General features: G+C 46.2%; 1 protein-coding gene across 1 annotated transcript in view; it reads left to right on the forward strand.

The window, feature by feature from the left end:
- The window catches only part of LOC119405455 (gamma-aminobutyric acid type B receptor subunit 2-like), a 541,724-nt gene that overhangs the window by 269,113 nt on the left and 249,924 nt on the right, over positions 1-22,687 (forward strand).

Raw genomic sequence — 22,687 nt, forward strand, 5'->3', positions numbered from 1 at the left:
AACACGAGAGCCCCGGTTTCAACGACCTCAGGAAGCGTACGAGTGGCCTTTGTCTTATATCTTTTGTCCGTCCCATTCTGGAAGGTCACTTACTTAAAGATAATTCATACTATGGCAACTTATGAATTTCGGAACCCATTGGCAGGCAGGCATGGTGGCACGTTTGTGGCCTACTAGAACTAGCAGTGAAGACGAGCCAAGCCGAACCGAAACTTAGTGGCACGAAAGAAACACAGCAAAAACATTCCGCATTACCTGAAGTCGTTTTCGCTCACTCTCTCTCTCTCTCTCTCTCTCTTTTTACATACATGCGCCACTGCCTTCGCATTTGTTTTTCCTTGCAAACTCTGACTGAGGTCAAGATACCCGGTGAGCCTCGTGAACAGTTATGTTTTTCAACCTTCCATGTATGTCTGTTTGTGCGCTTTGACATTGCTAGGCTTGTTCCGCAGGTTAGCAAAACAAAGAAAAATATTTCGTGGAGTAACCCGCGCCACCATGTGATGTAACGGGCTTAACGCCAATCAGGATGTTTGATAACGGACGGCACCGTGAAGCACCTGTCACGCTGCCCAGAACCGGCAAGGGGACAAAGCTTGAAATAGTGCGTCGGTACTCTGTCCTCCGTTAGCCTTGATTCTGTTCTATTTTTAAGTTTTTTTTTTGTATTTTTTATCGGCATAGAACTTAGACCTCGTATCACAGAGAAGAAGCCTTTTGTATAGAACCACGTCATGGGCAAGAAATGTCTTTTTGTTTCCTTTTGCAGCACCGGAAGCCTGCACGCTGTACAGTAGTGAGCGAATAACGATGTTGTGTCAACGTGAAAACTACGAGTTGTCCAATGTAGAATGGCGCATACAATGTCGAGAATAGAAGAGACTCGGAAGACCTTGTAGGTAGACCATACGGGAAAAAGAAAAACGAATATCAAAATAAAATCCGAGTTGCGTAGTTCGCCACCACAGACTCTGTGTGTCGCCTATAGCCTACTACTTTTCATTTTTTCCTTAGTTTTCCGAAGCGCGGCAAACATCGTTCAATGCGAACGCTTTCACCTTTATTTCTCGTTTGCTTCTGACGTAGCGTGCACTCCAAATGGCCAGTGAAAACTCGTCCGTTTCGTAGGTGGGGAATCCATTGTTTCGCGACCACAAAAGCGTACGGCTAAACGAAAGCACAAACGCGTTAGAATTGCCTTCTCGGCGTTTTATACCCTAAGTGTTAAACACCACTTTGCCACGTGAATATCACGCTGCGTATTGCTGAGACAAAAGCATCGTGCGAAATTTTAACCCCTATTGCCACTGACCAAAAGCAGATCTACTACTTTTCAAATAGCTAGTCCTTTTCCAGGTCGTTTAGACTGAGCTTCAAAAAGCTTTAGTGGCTAATGGAAGCTATTGCGAACTCAACGCTTTCAGTTGGTCTAATTTAAAATCTGCCTCAAAAATTTCACTAACTCGCAAGATTTTGATGATTTTATTCACGTAATGAATTCACTATACCCGTTGCGAGTGAACCAAGCTGTAGTCCTTCAACCGAAAATTAAGCTCGTTCTTTCCTAGCAAGTCAGAAACGGGTCACATGAGCTTCAGCTTTGAACGAATCGCTTTAAACAAAGCTTGTCATCCTAACGTTCAGCCAGGTACACTACAGTTAGGGCACCTAGCCCCGGCGTCCACACTCTCGAAATCTTTGCACGCGCTCGCTTACTGACTTTATTTGAACACGACACCAAAGGATCCAAATCGGTGTCCGGGTCTGTAGTTGTGGCTCTTAATTTGGATCTTTAACACAGCTTTCCCAATTGTCATGCACTTGTCGAAATTGAAAGTCGTTAAACAAAAAAAAAAAGATTGTCTCTTTACGTTTCGTTAGGTCGCAGGTGTGGTCGTGGAAGTGTTTTGACTCCGTGATCGGCTGAAGTCACGTGATTACCACATTGTGTAGCTCGGTAACCTTAGACGGGAACAGGGTCGAATGAGCGAGCTTTTCTTTTACGCTGCCACGAATTTCCTTGGTCACAGCGATCGCCTTTACTGGTGAAGCGGTGATTAGGATAGCTATACATATCGAAAACTTGCAAGCCGAAATTGCTACTGAATCACATTTTGTAATGTACTGCCTAATAAGATTGAACTGTTTTCAAGCGAAAATTTTTGCCTAAGAGCACAGGAAGACTTAGCAACAGCCTTCAATGGGTAAACCTGATTTGTTGGTAAGAGAGAGGGTATAAACGTTTATTCTGAGCAAGCGCACTGTGCGGCCAAGGTGGGCGGCCTCCTTATTCCAGGTAGCCGCGGGCCTTCGCCATCTGATGAAATTTTATTGCAAACGGGTCATTTTGCATAGTTTCCGCGTTAACAGTTTTGGTTATAGAAACAAGGTACATTTGATACACTTGTCAAACGTAATACCCCGTTTATTTTTACTCCAAGAGTACGTTAGCAAAGTCCACTCACGTTTTGGAACAATCCATAGCACTTTGGACGCGAATTTCGTAGATATGCTTCCGACAGCCACTTTATCGCAACTTTCTCAATAAAGTGCTTATTGCGACTTGAGCCTTTATCGTAACAAACCTCTCATTACCACACAGCTCTCGCGAAGCTTTTTACAGGACGTCTTTGCCAGAGCGAAACACCGAACACCTTTGTCACCTTGCCTCAAGAACTTCAAAGATAGTCGCCATGTCGGCTTGTCCAGAAATTAGTATAATCTAAGTGTCCCGTGTATCAGCAACGACACACGCAGCTTGTTAGTTTCAGGTTGCGACAAACTGTAACCCAGAAACACACAGGCGGACAGAAAAAGGAACGACGTACGAGCATTAACTACCAACGAACGTTTATTGGCAGCGACCCTGGTTATGGTGCAAAATCATTGCTATTTGGCATGCCCGCTTTATCTTATTGCTACGATCAACTCCATATCTGAAGGTTGCCCGCACGTGGTTATCAGGCATGCAGAACCAAGCTGCGATTATTTCCGTTTTGATCCTCTGTCATCTCGCGCGCTAGCTTCTCCCTGATTCTGCTGACAAAACAATCCTGAACACAATGCGGTTAGCGGCCAAACGTCCTACAGTGCGGGGCAAGCTATCCTTCGCGCGAACACTCACTCGAAAGCGATAGAGTTGAGGGTGACACGAAATAAACGATCCTCGCCGAGTAACCCAAGCGAATCTCGAAGGCTTCGCAGATATGGAAGGACGTACGTCATGGCCGCCATGTTTTAAACGCCGCTCGCCTCATCCGGCCCTGGTCCCCAGAGATCCCGCCCCTCCCTTGTCCCACCATCGAAGGCATTTTTCTCGTCCCTTCGGTGAAACAAACACACACAAACACAAAAATCGTGCGCTCCGTACCTGACAAGAGAGTCGTGCGCTTGCTTCGACACGCCCCCGTGTGGCGAGCGCACCCAATTCGCGTGCCGCCCCCCATTAAGCTGTGGGTCACGTGACTGAGTGACGTGCGCCGAGGAAGACACGCGGGAGAGCGGAATCAAACTGATGACGTAACGCGCACTGATAACGTGCGCGGTTGGCTCCGTGATGAAGATGGCGCCTCCCACTTCTAGCCGTTTTCCTTTTGTAGCAAAGCAACCTTGAGCACCATGTGGTTTTTCATTGGCGTATACCATTTCATTTTCTGCTTTGCAAAGCATTGTGAACAGCTCTTGAGTAATCTGCACTGCCAAGCAAATCGAAAAACCATATGCGGTGCACTGAAAGCGTTCGAGGCTTCGATATATAACTGTTAAAAACTAGCTCCTTTGTTGGTGAGGGCGGCGACCTAGCGCTCGAAAACTAAACTATGCGTTGAATACATATTACTAGAGGAACCAAAACAGGAATAAAGAAAGCTGCACACAGGACGCCCTCTAGTGGTCGTTCTGTGTGCATTTTTCGTCGTCCCTATTTTATTTAGTTCCGCTAGTAATATGTATTCAAGTCAAAACCAACAAGGCCAAATTTTAGCTGCAACTGTAAAGTGCACCTTGATCGTGACACGCTCATCGTAATAAAGTTCTGTTAAGCAAAGCCATCCTACCACTTTCGCTATGTCCTTGCTGCCTTTGTGCACAGTTTTCATATTCAGGCCATTGCTGCCCATTAAGACAGATAGGTCTAGGCTATGCTAGGAACAGCTAACGGCGCAAACGAGTACACGCATTCACAGGAAAGGGAACACAGGAATTGCATACCCTCTTTTGTGAACGTGCATATCTGCGCTATCTACAGATCCGTGTATGTCCAACACACTAGGCCACGAAGGGGTTTTGTTCAAATTCTAGGCTAGAAGTCGCAGAAAGTCATACAGTCTAAGCTTAAGTAGAAAGAAAAGAGAAGAAAATTGTGCAACGAGAGATTTCTCGACAAACGAGATCGTTCCGCTCTCCGACGTGTCGGTTTGCCGTAATCAGCTGGTATCTTCGCCGTACGTGGCTCTGGTGTTAATTTTTTTAACTTTTTTTTGTTCACGAGATCAACTACAGCGCCAGTAGAGGTGTGCGAAAAGTGTATTGATTCGATATTCGGATCAGATAAGGCAGTGTTGGATTCTGTTCGAATCGAATGGACGCTATTCGTAAGAGCGAATATACTGCGTACAGTTTTCGAATATTTCGAAACGTTAACTGCAGCAAAATAAACGCAAAATCGGTGCAAAACTATGATAGATTTTATCCCGCGTGCGCAGTCTGTATAGGCATAAAATGTAAGAACTTACGCAGCACCAGAGGCTGCTCCGCTCGGGAAGCGTGATTTTACCGGCTACACAACGATCATCGCCGCATTCTGAACATTTCTGTGAGTGCCAAGGATCTGCTTGTTTGTTCCTGGCCCTTCATTAGTGCTTTTAATGCCAAAATTATCAACACGAGGATGTGACCGCTGATTTGCATGACTTGCAAGGACATGTGGCGAATATTCGATTCGATTCTGCCGCTAATTGATTCGCTTTGGAATCGGTCTCGCGCTTTCGGTCTCCATAGTCGCTATTCGCACACCTCCCAGCGCAACAGTTTAAAGCAATCTATTATTCGTAGCAGGAGCCCCCGCACACCCGTACTACGTGCATTTCGAATCCAGCGAGTCAAATACCGTCTGACTTTTAGAAGGATCCATCTTACTTTCTCGTTTAGTACAGACAAAAAAAAAAAGGACTTTGGATTTTGGTTGATGTCATTCTTCTGTGTGTTTTTTTTATTCGTCCCGTCACTATTTTCATACCTACACGTGCATGACAAAAGCAAGCGCAGAAATGGCGTAGCAAACGAAAAAATGATCCCATTAGCGAATTCCTCTTAGCGTTATTTTATTTTTCTGCTCATTGTCGCAAGTTATATGCATTGTGCGATAGTGCAAGCCGTTAAACTTTGCGACGCGTGCACAAACAGCTTCGTGATGCAAACAGAATCTAGAATACCGGCAAACTGTATCGATCTTCGTGTTTGTTTTATTTAAATCAGATTTCCGCTTCCGTTGGTGCGTCATACGAAATTTATTTTGGTCAGAATATAACAGCATTGACATGCCTCTTCCGAACTACGTTTGGATGGCGCAGTTAAGCTACTAGTTTATCGGTGCCGTGAAGCGCTTGTGCTCTAAAAGTGGTTTCGCACTCGTCTACCCAACAGCTCAATACGCAGGGTGTTTAAGAACTTACACAACCAACAAAACAGTGTGCTGTCGCAAAGTTTTTTTATGTAGGAGTTCACTACAGTAACGGACGAAAGCACGTGAATCGCTAACATGGCTGACACATCTTATTGCGATAGCGATTACATCGACACACCAGGCTCATTTTTGCCGTCGGCGTCGCCGTGATGTTCCGTATAAGGGGGCGATATTTAATCAAACGTTTACACGCCACTCTTCGGTATACCTCGCCTTTATGGCAGCATCCTGGGATCTGTAGTGTGTTTCCGCTTCTTCAAAACAGGAGGTCATCGTGAACGGTAGTAATCTTCAGTTTGCGAATAGCTCAGAGTCTCGAGACGTGAAGTGGGAACGATGCCGTGCGGTCCGGGCAACAATCTTCTCATTCACTGAGTGGTTTCGCAGCCTTTGACAAAGAGCGTACGTGCACTGTCAGCACATTAATGGTGACCACCATTCGCGTATTGCTCCCGTCCCGTATCAGTAGCGTCAGAAAAAAAAAAACGAAAACGTACAGGCAGCATCCTGTATGCTGTGTAGTACTTGTCGATAAAATGCGAAAAACGCTGTGTTCATATAATCGAGTAACTTATCACGCCTAAGTATTGAAGCTTGTCGTGACATCACCACGGCTTATGCAAGTTCAGAGGAGTACTGGCAATTACGAATTAACCTATTTTCTTGCCGTGTATTTTTTTCATCATCTTGAAACATCACTCGACAGTAATAAAGTACTGCACACAGTTAAGCTCCACTATTTATTTATTTATTTATTTATTTATTTATTTATTTATTTATTCATTTATTTATTTATTTGAACAATGTATTGAATAGGTCCATGTACCTATTACAATATTTGTTGTTTTTTTTTTGTACGTGCCCGTCCACGTAACCTTTACTTATACAGAAAAAGAAAAATGGCAGAGGCAAAGGACGCATAGAAGCTTTGCTAAAGGTATCAGCTTTTCTTATGCCTCGGTCAGCGGTGTTTTTTCAAAGTTGTCCTGTCCTGAATGATAATTTGCATTTGATGTCCCCACGATACCGAGCGATCCCGTATTACCACCTAGTATCTTATATCAAGTATTATGCTATCGTGTGGCGCAATTCAATACTGGGTTTCCTGGCGTATCGGTTTTTTGGAGTACTGCATATATTACAGGGGTTCCGTTACCTTGACACCGGGCACTTGCGCAGCCTGTCGTGCGTCTCCACTCGATTACGATCTAAGGATAAATTTAAGCTCCGCCCACAACTATCGCATTTCCACCAAAAAGATGCTTCATCCAGTTACGCTAGCTTATTTTTGTGACCTTAAGCACTTTTTCAAGTTTAAGGTAGTTGATTTTACCATGCAGATTTCTTTATCTGACTTCAGGACGAAAACTTGAACGACTCGGCAAATTCTACCAGAGATTCTGATATCGGTACTCAGCCAAATGTGTTTTAGATGGAGACGACAATATTCATAATTATATGAATAGTGTTTGAGCATTATATGAAGCGTTTACATTAGAAGAGAGAAAGTATTCGCCCTTTGAACGGAAAGCGCAGTTGGCGCGACTTTCCTACAGAGGTGAAGGGCAGGGTTATCGTGGTTATGTGGTTAGAGCTCATACTGTATTGCGATAGCAAGCTTATGGACACTCAAGACGCATTATTGCCATCGCCGTCGGCGTCGCCGTCATGTTCCGTATAAAACACACATTGATGTTTTCTTAGGTTGCAATCGATTATATATATCTACCCCTACAAAACATGCTAGTTCATATTGCGAAGACTTGAAATTTAGTTTTATTAATTTTCAGAGGACAGGGCTGACAAAAGCTACCAGACTTCACGTAGAAATGTGAGAGTGAACAAGACCAAGGCTTATGACTAGATGACAAAGCGGAGCACATTTACACGACGGTGGTACGTGAAGGGTGCCATTCATTTCCTTAGCTTGTTGTACGTTTTTTCTTTTTTTGTCCGCTCGTAACTCTTAGAAACCGGTCCAGCGTCGAATGTCATCGGGGACCAGCTGAAACCGCACAGCACAGCAGTCGTTCACGACCGGATTGATTGAATTGCAAACTTTCAGCAAGGGGTTGAGAAGGTAGCGTTTACGAGTTCGCAAGGTCTTGACCGTTGAGCAGTGCCAGTGCTATCTCGACGACTCACTTCCACGAAATAATGTTCAGTACGTTTGAAGAAATTTCGATGCGCGATCCGATTGCGTACAATCGTCTTACACGCTCAGGGCGTCCCGACAGTGTAGTTGATCTCAGAAAAAAAGGTGTTTTTAAAGGCAAAAGGTCAACGTATCGTAGTAATGCGCGGCACGTGTGTATCACAATAAAATTGTTTACATTAACGCCGCGCTGACAAAGCGAAAGTTACTTTATGTCTTTGCATGCGGAATTTTTTTTTACACGCACAGATGAGAACAAAGCCCGGGCGAGACATCAATCATTGCAGTATTGTTCTGACATCAATGGTGACAATCTGCGCGGAGAACTCATTCCTGATTTCTGACTTTTAGCTAAGCCGTATGCTCGAAAACGAGAAAAAAAAAAGCAAAAGAAAGACAGATTTCCTATCTTTGGACAACACTTTTTTTTTTTCAGCGTATTCGACACTGCGCGTCCCCGAGAAGTTTTTTTTTTTTTTTAATTCATCTTGTGGTTCGGGAAAGTCGAAAGAAGTAGTGGTCCGCCTGTTGTAGGGGCTGAATCACGTACGCGCGTCTTACAGACGCCCACGTGACTGCCGTCATAGTGACGTCAGAAGCATTCTCCGAGTTGTGCACTCTCGTCCGAATGTGCATGTACGGCACGAAACCGGCGCCGAGGCCATGGTGTACGCACCACACCCTCTTTTCCCTTACTCCACCGATCTCCAGCCTCCTTTCCCATTGACAGGCTATCCCCCTCTCTCTCCCTGTCTCTGAAAATGTACAAATCGCCATAAAAGGTGGCGCCGAACTCGTGTATACATATATACATATATATATAAAAGAGCAGTACACATTTACGTATACACGAGCATAAACGCGCATGCGCAGACACACATGACAGGTGACCTTTCTGTTGTATTCGTCGCCTTCTTTACGAGCAGTTCTAAGAGTAGCGCGGAATGTCCGAGTAGCAGGCGGCAGACCGCGATTATGTGTGCGTGTGTATTGAGAGGCCGCGATAAGGGAGTCGCGCAGGCGCACGCATATACATATATATATACGTGTTGTTCTTCCGTGAGAAGAATTTCCGGCGCAAGGCGATGTAAGTACAGAAGAGGAAAGAAACAAAAGAGAAACTGCGGATGGGAAAAATCGCGCCGCTCTGCCACACCTTGTACATACGACATGGCCCAAATGTTCAAGTGACGCCTTTGATACGGTGTACCGCGCACACCTTGTTTGAATCTGTAGAAAACTCTCTCATCGTTCATTGTCTGTAGTTGGCGAGTGAAAGAGAGTAATAAAAGTTAATAAAGAAACTGTAGATGTGACCGCGCGTATTCGCGTGCTGCACTGTTGTGACACCCGTGCGACACTAGTGCTACACCAGTGCAACTTTCGGGACACGTCGAATGTAAGCGGCGGCGTGAACGCCGGGAAGCGTGGAGCGCGTTGAACGGCAGCGGCGTGCCGCGCTCCGCCCCTCAAAGCAGCGTTTTGTGAATGTAGAGAATGGTAACCACTCAGGCTCCTGTTTCTATAAATCCGAGGAAAAAAAATTAAGCTCACCTTGACTCGCCCTTCTACCGGTGTTATGTTATGTAAAGTATTACAACCTGGCATGCGCATTGCTGATATGGTTATTGATTGAAGTATATACAGTCCATTGAGTGTTCGCTGTAACGAAAATGAGCCTGCTCTTTATTGAATCGTTGCTGTAGCTGTTCCCCGTCGGTCGTTTTTTTCGTGTTCGTCCTGAAGAACAGTGGGCTTTTTGCGCTGCCAAAGCATTTGGTGCAGCGTAGAAAAGTCTCAGCGGTTGTGACTCTGTCGGAGCCACAAGTAACAAAGTGCGCACTTTAGAAATAAGAACCATTGACAAGCCACTCGAGTCAAACAAGTGCTGCAGGCTTCAGCGGCAACAACACGCTAACGTGTTGTGACATGGGAGAAAACACACCGGACGACCCGAAAAAGCTTGTAAGTGATGTGATTGGTATTCCGTTAGTTGAATTATATTTCCAAGTCTGCTGTGTTCAATTCATTTGAAGCTTTGGCAAACGTACTTGCGATGAAAGTAATTACTCCTTTTCTTTAAGTGTATGGACATGGGTGTTAAAGAAGGTGAAGACTTCAAGTCACCAGCAGTTGCCCAATAAGAAAAGCCTCAAACTTCAAACAAGGCTGGCCCTCCAAAGCTGAGGCTTACCTTGTTCGGACACTACGTGTACGGAATTACTTGTATTTCACGAACAGAAGCAACGGTTCCTGTGAGCACATTACTATTGGCAACCTAACCACGAGAATGTGGAAAGAAGGTTCGATTAAATGCAGTTGCTTCATTCGTTACACATACACTGTGTGCATGACCGCGTGAAGAAGGTCAAAGGAAGACTGGTTCACGATATGTTATGTTTCACCACGTCTGTCAGCTTGTGCTTGGCATGTGAGTGAAGTTATGTGGTGTAGTTTTGTGAGGGCGCAAGAATTTATGCATTGCAAGGTCAAACCTGTGAAGTGTATTGAGTTGTTGAACTTCTTCTGTTGAACTGTTGTTAATAGGTCGCAACCGTTATGCTGTGCCGCGTGTAAGCCCGTTCGCCTCCTGAATACTCTGTGCCTGTTGCTTCCGTTTGTTTAGCCTCAACACTGGTTTCCTGCCGCGAGTCAAGGTGTTACGCTTACACCTATCGGTGGATGCAGGGCAGTGGGTTTCATTCCACGAACAAAACGTGAAGAGAAAAAAAAAGCCTTTGTTGATTTGAACTGTACACAAACGTCAATAAACAGAGACTTGGTTGTTGCAAAATATAGCGAGTGGTGGAACAACACCGGAATGTTTTGGGCACCCGGTCACTCCACAAGAAAGTGCTGGAGTTGCTGTTTTGGCCATCGCGGCTCAGCTTATTCGTAGGCGCTGCGGCAGAGTAGCGCCTGCGTCGCTCCTGTTCACGCGTCCTAAGGTAAGTGTCTCTCATACTTGCTTTTCTCCAAGCTGTGATACGCGTATATTCCGCATGGGTGATTGGTTGAGGAAACGAACGCCCGACGCGAAACTTAATACACTTGCCTACTCTCATCGCAGCCATGTTCCCCAGCAATGCGGCAGTGATTGAGTCTTTTTTTTAACACGAAAGTGTTTTATGCCGGCGTCCAACAAGGCTCCACTGACGTATTTCCGTCACGGATATGACGTTGTAAAATATAAAGACTAACAGATGCCAAAGAAAAAAAACTAGAAGAAAAAGTTCCATCACCGGGAGTCGAACTTACCCCCCGTCGATCCGCAGCGCGAAACGGTTCGGCCACAGACGGCACGCTCTTTGCCATGCTAAAGGCGAGCTATTTACATACACCATTTGCCAGTGGCGCGGAGGGCTCAAAGAGCGCGATTTAAAGGTCGTCGCCCCACGCGGATGAGCGCGCGCCTCTACAGGGCGTGGTCGCCGGCTCGCGTGCTTATCTGGTGATGGCGGTGTTTTGTACCACAAGTTTGTGTTGAGAGCACGAAGGTCACCTCGCTCACTGCAGCGGTCGCTTTTGAGAAAGGAGCGCGCTGCTCGCACAGAAATAAATTACAACTGTGACAGTCAGTTCGCGCTCATACTGTGTATGTTCGTTCCGTGCGTCCTTCCTGCTTGGGCAGCGCGCTGAAAGTTTCTAGCTGCTTGCCGTTCTTCGCGTGACATTACAATTTGTTGCTGTAGCATTCATTCTTTCGCCCTTGGGGCGTCTGTCGTGCATTCTTTCGCCCTTGGGGCGAAAGAATGCACGACAGACGCTCAACTACGTCTGCGAAGGCAAGTTTCGCTTTCGTGTTATACCGATTCCTATGACAGAGGGATCAGCCATGATTTCTTTTTTGTTTTTTTTTATCGGTTGTTGACTCGAACGATGGAAAAAAGACGGATTGCGAATCGCTGGTGAACCCGATCAACGAGTTACTAGGTAAAACCATTCAAATCGCAGATGAGATCTCTTTCAGGTCTAGCTATTCCCGCTAAAATCATAATGCATTTGGGACAAATGTGCTATTCATGAAGAATAACCAAAAGAAATCTTGAAGATCTGAGTGTCAGCAAGTTGAATAATTCCTGACGTTTTACGGCATGGTTATGAGGCATGCCGTAGTGGGGAATTCCGGATTAATTTTGACCACCTGGGGTTCTTTAACGTGCACCTAAATCTAAGTACACGGTTGTTCTTTGCATTTCGCCCCCATCGAAGTGTAGCCGCTGTGGCCGCGGGGACACGAATCCGCGCACTCGAGCTTAGCAGCGCGACACCCTATGTGCCAAGCTCCCACGGTGGGGAACCAGCAAGTTTATTTTCATAACTTGTCAATTTTGGGGCCACGAGTAAACAAGAGGGGTTCTCCTGCAAGCGACGAAATTGGCGACCAGGTGAGCTGAAGAAGACAAAAAAAGAAACAGCGTGTCGTTTTCAAAGTTGCAGATAATTACAGATATCGGCTAAGAAGACGAGGAACAGGATTACAATGCGAAAAAAATAAACTTTCAATTCCACTAACCCCTTTGAGAGTAAAATACTTCTGCAAAATACGACTGTAGACCCACCGAATCCCCTCTCAGGCTACGCGAGTGCCCACAGCGCAATCACTGAGTACGTGACCACAGAGAACTTTGTGGTGTGCAACCGTCAGAACAGCCAAACGAACGGAGAAGCTTCCAGTATTTTCATGTTATTATCGAGAGGCAGTCGATTTTTGATATTCTCGGATAACGAAAACGCGCAGACACGGTAACGTCGTTCCTAAATACGGCGGCACGCTTATTATATACAAGCGCCCTCCTGTGAACAGCTCGAACCACATTCCTGTCGGCAATAAACGAAGTAGCACCAAACGGACACCATTTTGAGATATTAGCAACGAGATGGACATCAGTTTTAACAGCGAAGCAGTTTAGGTAATCATTCCATGTCCGGCAAACCAAAAAACTATGATCATCATAACAGGTATGCGCCGCTGATATTGGGGAAATCTCACTACTCACCACCGGTCCTCTAAAAAAACGCCAGGCCTGCGCTGAAACCGCAGCACAGTCACAGCGAAAGTTGGAAGAGCGGCGTTTCTAGAGCCCGTTGTAAGCTCTCTTGGGGCTACTAATACAGGTACACTAGCAAGGTACCCACTACGCCATAAATCACAATTTTTGTGAAGTTGGGAAGCACCTACTAAGCATTTATTCGTCATTCTGCGGAGAAGCCAGGCATCAGCTACACGTCTGTAAGGCATTATGTGCACTTTGTTGACGCGACGACTGATGACGATGAAGAATTATGGCTCAGCCCTTTGTAATGGGTTGGAATCTTTAAACGGCCCACCAGTTATGTAATTTGCATTGGGTGACGCCCGGTCGCTATTTCCCTCTCCCGTCATGCTGTATAACATACGTTGACGTGGGAGAGATGGGGGGGGGGGGCGAAGAACTTTACTGAGACCCCGAGGAAATGGATCATGCACTTGTGGACTTCCTTGGCAACCAATACAAGTGCACTTGCGAGGAACCCACTACGCTATAAATCATTGTAATTTTTGAGAAGTAGGGAAGCAGGCAATATGCCATTTTTCGTCATTCTACGGATAACCGTGGTACCTGCTAAACGCATGTAAGGCATTATGCACACTTGGTTGATGCTGTGCCTGATGACGATGAAGAATCATGGCGGAGCCCTTTGTAATGGGTTGGAAGCATTCAACAAACTACTCGCTGCGCAATTCGCATTGTGTGACGCCTAGTTACAGAATTCGCGTTGTGCGACGCTTGGTGCTTATTTTACTCTTCTACCACGCTATATTGCATATGTTAACGTGGTTCCTTCCCGACATGAAGCCTGTATAGGACCTTTTTGCAAAGCATATTCAAGCACCGGCATCACTTGGAATAAGATTTTTACCAATAGAAAATGAGGATGGACTGCCTTTCGATCTTATAATGCTTCTTGGCCTCCATTGTCTATGGCGGGCTAGAATGGCCGGTTTCCACTGCGACCCTGACAGGAGACCTGCACGCGTGCTTTTTCGCGAAAGCATTTGTCAATATGTTGATGTACTCAACAAGACTTTGTTCCTGACTGGCTTTCCAGGGTTGAGCCCCTGGCTTACCTAAAGGAATTTTAGGAATGTAACTAATCATAGGTGTGCACTGCTTTGACATGGCTTCAGTTGAGCCTATTGTTGTATTGTCTGCTGTTATTCCTGTGCCGTGTTGTGAAACCGGTAATAAAGGGGAAAAAACGACATGGCTTAGAGGTTGAATACTGGGCTCTCACGCAGAGGGGGGCAAGGTTCGAACCTCGTTCCATCTTGGAATTTTTTTTCTTATTTTAGTTTTTTTTTTCTTATTTCGAGCGATAGTGGCTACGGACACCGGCGGCGGCGGCGGCGGCGGCGGACAACTACGGCGCCAAAAACGGCCGCTGAAATGATCTCATAACAGCTTTCGCTGTAAAATGAAGAAGGCAACCCTTCACATCCACTCATACCACAAATTGAGAACCGTCCCGGAACGCAAATGCACCGTGTGTGCCAACAGTACATTTCACGGCTTCCTGCGTCGACACATTGGCCACCGGACTTAAACTATCCGCCCTGGTTGCTAGAGCTACCAACTATTGAAACGTCAATAGAAGGACTTCGTAGTAAACATGACGTACCAGCCGTTGCCGCTCTGCAGTTGGCCTCACATCACCTGTTTGACAGGTACCAAGGCTACACTCACGTGTACACTGACGGCTCCGTCAACAAAGAGACTGCGACATCAGCATTCATCATTCCGGAGTTACATGAGGAACATGCATGTCGACTGAGTCATCTTTCCTCTTCAAGAACATCGGAGCTTGTAGCTATTTTGCTAGCCATCGGCTTTATTAAACTGTCAACGACGCCCGGAAGGTGGGTCGTAATCACGGATTCTCTGGCGGCTCTTGCGTGCGTGGAAAATGCCACTTCAGGAAAAATAGACATACGTATAGTATACGCGATCTTAAAAGAGCTTTCAGAAGCTACGAAGTCAGGCCACCACGTGGCATTTCAGTGGGCTCCCAGTCACTGCGGAATAAAGGGAAATGAAATGGCAGATGAGTTGGCGAAAGCCGCTCATCATTACACACAAACCCGCCTCATTCCTGCATCCCAATGTGACATAAACCGAATTTTACGAAGAACAAAACGTGACTTATGTTTATCCACCTGGTTCCCAGACAGCTGTTGACCCTAACCTTGAGTGCCAATTAGACCCCCAGCTCCCAAGACGTATCGACACACTCATTCATCGCCTAAGACTCGGAACCGCTTACACAAAGCACTTCTTATTCCGGATTCAGCGTGCATCATCGTCAACATGTTCGTGCGGCCACGACGACGAGTATGTGCATCATCTGTTGCTCGACTGTCCCAAGCATGACGCACATAGACAGCGACTCGAACAGGAACTTCATACGCTGGACTCGGAGCGAACGTTTTCGTTAGCGAAAATACTAGGCCCATGGCCGACTAGGATAAACCGCAAAGCGATGAAAGAGCTCCAGCGTTTTTTTGAGGACACTAATATTTGCGATGGCTACTGAGTTCTTGAACTGGTAGGACTGTATATATATATAAACAACATAGCATTACCTAGCTAAAGTCTAGCAACGACCTAGAAGCAACCTAGAAACAACCAGATTAGTCTTCAGAATCGTCTGGTGTCGTTGTTTCAAGCCTTGCGCGGCTTAGTGCGAGCTTCGCCAACTTTTTTTTTCTTTTTTTGCAAGGTCCGCCTCTATGGTACACTGGTTACGGTGCTCGGCTGCTGACCCGAAGTTCGAGGGCTCTGTCCTGGCGTCGGCGGTCGCATTTCAACGAACGCGCAATGCCAGAGGCTCGTGTATCGTGCGTTGTCGGTGCACGTTAATCAACATCAGATGGTCGAAATTTCCGGAGCTCTCCACTACGGCCCGCCTCATAATCGTATCGTGGTTTTGGCACGTACGACCCCAAATATTATTATTTCTTAGTGATTGCGAGCGCAACAAACGGAAAACGCCACCCGCGAGACAAAACCAAACACCGCAGCGCGCACGGGCAGATGTGCAAACAATAGCCGACGCGCCGCAATCCTTGGAATGGAAACCGAAAGTAAACGGCCATAAAAAAGAAAGTCTTCGCATCCCCGCAGAGTGGCAGCACTTGCTGGGCATAAAGAGAGTTCTAAATTGGCGCGTCTTTCAAATATACACACGGCGCTGTAAATATGAGGCGTCGACCATTTTCTTGGTTTGTTCGCGGCGTCGTATATTTGCGCCACTGACCTTGAATTAGTTCTAGAGAGAGTCTAGATAAAATAAGAGTAGTACATTGTAATCGTTCTTGCAGCTGCACCTAACCATAAAGGTCATAAAGGGTTTGTTGCTGAGCTAGTTGGTTCATAATGCTAAACTGCAGTTTGTGCTCTGGTGTTTATAGTCACAGAGGAAAAGTGTACAGTTGTAGTCCTGCCGTAGCCATGCCGACGCAAGGGAGTATCGAGAATTCCTCTCCTTAAAGGTAAGGAGTACAAAGGAACAATAAAATTTATCCTCGCGGAGTTCGTCTAATTGCGTCAAGTTTAGCGCCGACTCCGACGCCCCTCAAAGGGTCCCAACACTTATATATAGGAACGTTGGCTTTCTGTGTTTGGTTTGGTGGTGGTAGTGGTTTGAAGAGGAAAAGGCGCCTAATTTCTGCAGCCCGGTCGGGAGCACGGCGCAGCGCCTATGTTTGGTTTTCGCACAAATGCAACGTACTGTACTTGCAAGAGAAGACAGAGAGAGAAAATGAGAAAGCAAAGTAATTGCCATAAACACGATCTCTGGACTACAGGGAGCATTGCGCTTCACTGGTAATCACCATCGCGAGGAAATCAATGACAGGTCCGATGTGAGGTACGGTGGTTCTAGCCAGGCCCGTAGCCAGCAATGTTTTCCAAGGGGGGGGGGGCACTTACTGAAAACCGTGACTTTTTGAGAAAAACACCTATTTTTATTATTTATTTTTGGTAAAAACACCTACGTCAAAATTTCGGAGGAGGGGGCCGGGCCCCTAGACTACCCCCCCCCCCCCGGCTACGGACCTGGTTCTAGCCATGGTCGTAAACAGGTGTTCGCTTTATTTATTTTGGCGTGCGTGCTGCCGCGCGCGTTTGTGTGTGTGTGTGTGTGTGTGTGCGTGTGTGTGTGTGTGTGTGTGTGTGTGTGTGTGTGTGTGTGTGTGCGTGCGTGCGTGCGTGCGTGCGTGCGTGCGTGCGTGCGTGCGTGCGTGCGTGCGTGCGTAATGTTGTTCAGCGAAAATATTCTGAGGAAATGCTTTGCGCGACAGAGTAAATCGCTGTAATTACTTCAAGAAAGCCTTAGATGGTCGCAAGAACACAGTGGACGTCACAAGGAATGGCCCTAACGTGAAGAAAATGAATGCTTTGGCAACAACAAGGGCCGCCTAAGCCATTTTATAGGTCTGTAAAAGAACCGCAGCAACAACAATAACGCCAGCAAAACAAAAAGGAAAATAAAAACACAAAGCACTGGCAAAACACGACAAGAACTCCAAGCACTGACAGGGCAACTTGTTTTACGGAGGAAAGAAAACGTTGACCTATCGTCCCTTGCTTCTCGTGGAATATGTTTTCGACGAGAAGCAATTCTCTCACTCCACAATGTGTCATTCTCAGCTTCACGCCAAGTTCATATCGACCCAGCGATGTGTTTCATTTCTCTTGGGTCATGCACAACAAGTCGGTATTACTTTATGCCTACTTGAATTCAGTCTTCGTAACAACGGACATCACGTTCAGGTTCCAAGTCACCCTTCTGCTAAAATCGTCACTTTTCTGCCAAAACATTGTAGACTATACTTTTTAAATATAATGCTCTTTTGTTTGTTCTTTCCTATGTCGTTATAACGAACTCTCACTTTCAATGTGTTTAGCCTTAAGCGTCCATTATAAGGGGAAAAAAAGAGTCCTTTGACTCTTCTTTGTGGGTAGACTTGCCACATACATAACTCTCTTTAAAGATGCATGTTAACTCTATTTCGGAGAGACGTCCGCCCACGACTCTCCGAAGGGAGTCAATGTACTTCAAAAAGAGTACAGTATAAATAATCGCTTTGTGACATTTGTGTCAAGTCAGGACTCACAAAAAAGAGTGAAAAGACTCTTTTCCTTTCTTGAGTGTATAGTAAATGAGTATAATTACTTCTAGCTATAACTTAAGTGAAAAATACACGTTGGCTCCTTGAATCTTCAGCCCTCTCCCCTCCTCCTCTGCCTCACCTGCGTTTCACAACCGAAAGTGCAGCCTGGACGCATAGGGAAACTAAAGAGCTCATTTCGCTTAATCACGGCGCCCATAGTACGGCTGCTTGTGTGTCCAGCAGGTGCCAAGCGAGCCGGCAACACATCCATAGCGACCTATATAGAACGCATAAATCGTTCCGTGCTTCATCATCCCGCAGTGATGTACTACTGCAGTAGTGCTTCCTCGTGCGCAGGGTCGCAGAGACGAAAGCTAGCGAGAACCCCATTCTGCATGACTTTTTTTTTTTTTCATTTACGCCGATTGCAAAGGCTCGTACGAGTACGTGGTCGTCCCGTACCTCGCTCGCATCCGGGCAGGCCCTTCCGGACGGCTGGTCACACACGCTACGCTCGTAGCAGGCAGGCAAGCAGGCAGGCATTCGAGGCCTGAGTCAACAGTACATGCGCACTGCGCGGAACGCCGTCTCGCCGATAACACTCAGCCCGCAGTGGACACGTCGCCGTACGCGGACGTTGGAGACACAGCTCCGCTCTCCAGATGGAACCACTCATCGCCGAGGCATGAGACGAAGTAATCGCATACGTTAGCCTCATCACGTCTTCGACACCCGAGATTGAAGAGGCAACCGAGAACACGTAAGAACTGATCTTTCTGCTCATTCGGATACGGTTGCTCCAGCTCAGGTTCTTTAGCTAATAATGCATTGAGAGAGACAGCAGGAGTGGAAAGAAAACAAACGCTAGTTGATGATGTTTTTATCGAATTGAAGGTAAATCCTTGTGCTTTGGATAGGTCTCTTGACTGGTAACGCGATGGGCACCAAAGTATGCCGAGAGATGTCGTGGGTGGCAAGAGATGTCACAGTGGTCACAGAGATGTCACACAGATGCCAACGCCGAGGCTGTACATCTTCATGGAACTTGAAGACTGCTCAAGAACTTGTTGGACTTCCAAGATGGTTCTTATCAAAGTGAAAACCGAATCTCTTCTTTGAATATAGGTCGGTTATAGGGCGCTGTAGTCAGGTCCCCTGCGTACATTGGCAATGTAACCGGCTTCTTATATTTGTTTTAGTAGAAATAATCAACATAACATCAGCTAGATGAGCAGATAAGGAGTGGTTTATATTAAATCAAAAGTGTGCCATATTGGGCTATTTGGTACGTCTCTACTACTAGGGAGAGCTTTAGCGCTACCGGATTGAACGACATATTGAGACAGCGTGTCAATAATGCTTTTGGTGTATTAGTTGGACATTGCTGCAGTCAGAATAATATAATTTTGACATTGTCATAATCATAATGACCTGCACAGACTTTCCCATCGCATTCTCTATCATTCTTTTCTTACAGTCTTTCCCATTACCGAGTGCAGCGCGGTCAACTGGAGATCGTCTCTGGTTCACCTCCCTGTCTTTCATTTACCTTTCTCTCTCCCTCCTCTCACTCCTTCTCTCCCGAGCGCTCACCTAAAGACGACGGTCAGAGTAACAAAGACTTCTATTACTCGCCTTCGTCTGTACCTTTGTCCGGCTTCTTTAGCGTATCGCTACAGCTCTCACTGGGAGTCTATACTAGAGTTTCGAAACCAATCCCTAGGCAAGGATTACGTAATGTGGGTAACAGTGCGATGAAATGAGGAAATTTAGGTATTGCTAGCGATGTTCTTCCGTAGCGGACACCTCGCTTTTAATAATATATCCGGCTACAGCACAAAATGATATTTTTAGAGATACGCATTTATCTGTCGTCCGAAAATGAACTAACAAAAGAAGAAACGCCATTGTGTTTTCAAAGTGAGAGTAGTTAGAAACGTCTTTCACTGTCATGCCGCTAATTAAAAACATTTGTCGCCTATCTCAACAGGGTCTCGAGAGAGAGAGAGAGAGAGAAAAGGCATCGGTAATCTGTGATTGGCAAGATGGTGGCATAGTTGTGTAGTACCGAGAACCCAGCTGTGCTTCATCGAGCCAATCGCCGGTTCACCGCGAGCATCGTTGACCTGGACCTATCACAATTATTGGTGAGAATCCCCGGAACTGGGCAGTCCGCTCTCAGCTGTTTCCTCACAATGCGTTGTCGACGTGTCAATAACAAAGTGCGCAGCCGTGCTTCGAGCAGAGTTAAAACAATAGCACAGCGACACTAGCGGTATTAAAGGGACAAACACAGAAACAGTAAGTCAGTTTATACTGATAAGTAATAGTTTGAGACGCTCACTGGCATTGATATCGCGATCATAGGTTCATTATTAGGAAAAAGAATGAACGTCACTGCATCAGTTTCTTATTTTCGAGCCAAAATCGCGAAGACGGGACATAAATGTGACGTCACGTTCTTTTTTTTTTTTACTTTTAATTCCGTTGGTTCAATAAAGGTTTCTGAAACTTACCATATTAGGTCTCTGGCTCCTTTGCAACATCATCTAATACACTTTAACGATTTTACCGATAAAGAAGTATATAGACCTCAATACGCGTCATCAAAATCTGTGATACCACGGTGAGTTTGTGCGGGAACTTCAAAGCGGTGAAGCTCCACGCCTTTTACATTTTTGTCCGTTTCTGGCTTACCAAGCGTCCTCTCGCGGTAAGGGTGCTGTGTTTGGTATCCTATAAAAGTAATTTACTGTTATAAGGAACCCGTTTTTCTCTACAGTGTCCCTTGACACGTCGAGAAATATGCACGCACAGTGCATATTTGTAACATACGTATCTGCGTGCTTTAATCGGCGTCTTCGGATATTCAGCGGGTGCTTCCATAATGTAGACCCACGAAGTGAATCACAACTCAAGACTTCAAGGCAAAGCTGCCAAAGCGTGGCCTTTGTGGTAAAGCAAGCCGAGTACTTTTGTCTTTGAGTCCATAACAAACTCCGAATATGTGTTACTATCACAGAAGATGGCAGCACTTTACAGGCAGGTTTGCTATCCCAGGCGTCGTTTTTAAGTACGCCGTCACGTGGAATTTTATCGTGCCCACCAACGTTGTCCAACCTTATTTACGTTCGCATTCAAACGTTTAAATGGTATCAGTTAACAAGCCCTTGCAACAAAAAATCTAATCACTCTACGGCTTGCCCAATTGTCAGCTGTACGTAAAGTTACAGCTAACAACACCAACAGGGTATACTCTGTTCAGTGAAAATGCGGATTTACGGACCTTCGCTTTGGTTCCCCACTTCGATTACAACAATGATTTTGAGAAACATGAAAACTTGCCGCCGAAAACTCTGAAGCAAGACATCGATTTCAATGGGCCGCGGAGCGTTTGAAAATACGCATGCAACTCGAAGAGAGCAGCACACGCGTCTTGTGAAAGAAATCAGATCGCAATGAATCAAACCAATTTAACCATCGTCTCTAGAAGAGCACGAATGAGGTCACGAAAATCAACAGCTAGCCTCATGCCGATGTGTGCAGTCGCGTAGCGATGGGAGTGGCCCGGAAGGTTCCAGCCCTTCTCTCCCCCCCCCCCCCCCGTCATTTCAATTTTCCATTACTTGATAAGATTCTTGGCAGGGGTTTAGCAGAATCGGATACGTAACGTAGCTTTCATTCTCAGGTACGCGCCCTCTCAAGCGAGCAGCACATGCGGCATGCTATCGAGCATACGACGTCAGCTACTTAGGTTCGCGCGAAAACTAAGCTACAGAAAATCACAACGTAAGACCAAGAGGCAGAACAGTGAGGCGTGGCCTTTGAGATTAAGCATGTGGGGTGCGCATATCTTGGAAGCCATATCCAACTAAGAACAAGTGTTCTACAATGACAAAAGACGGCAGCACTCTTCAGGGAACATTGCCTGAACCTTGGCGGGAGCCTATCACACGTTTTGTTTTCGATTATGCGACCTCGCAAACGAGTGCCACATTAGACATCTTATTGTAGATACAATGTTGTTTAAGCTCACTTACGTTCGCAGGAAAACCACGCTATCGAATATGACAACGCAAGGCCCAATGCAAAGCGGTGAAGCATGGCCTTCGAGATTAAACAAGCTGGGTGCATTCGTCTTCGAGGCCATATCAGACTCCGTACAACTTTATTGGAGTGACAGAAGATGGCAGCACTCCTCAGGCTGACAGTCTTGCACGTTGAAGAGGGAGCGTTATCTGAAAGGCAGCGCGCGCGCTGCCTGCTGCTCGGACAATGACTCGACAATTTTTGTTGACAAACGGCGCCATAGAGCTCGCGGCATTACAAACAAGATCTCTGGCAGCGTTAACTGCTACGCGTGATGCTTCCACTGAATATTTTTTGGATGCGCAGCAGCTTTTGCGCTGGGCTCTGTTCCGTAGTTCCATTGGCGACCGTCCGCTTTCTAAAACCTACCATAGTCATCTTTAACATATTCAACGCGCGCTCGCGCCAAGTAGAAGTCTTCTTCGTCTTGTTCTTCGACCGCCTTGATGATGATACGTGCAGAGCGCGCGCTCGCGCCAAGGAGAAGTCTTCTTCGTCTTGTTCTTCGACCGCCTTGATGATGCTACGTGCAGAGCGCGCGCTCGCGCCAAGAAGTCTTCTTCGTCTTGTTCTTCGACCGCCTTGATGATGCTACGTGCAGAGC

Source organism: Rhipicephalus sanguineus, chromosome 9 (assembly GCF_013339695.2).
Source record: "Rhipicephalus sanguineus isolate Rsan-2018 chromosome 9, BIME_Rsan_1.4, whole genome shotgun sequence".
NCBI classification, from domain to species: domain Eukaryota; kingdom Metazoa; phylum Arthropoda; class Arachnida; order Ixodida; family Ixodidae; genus Rhipicephalus; species Rhipicephalus sanguineus.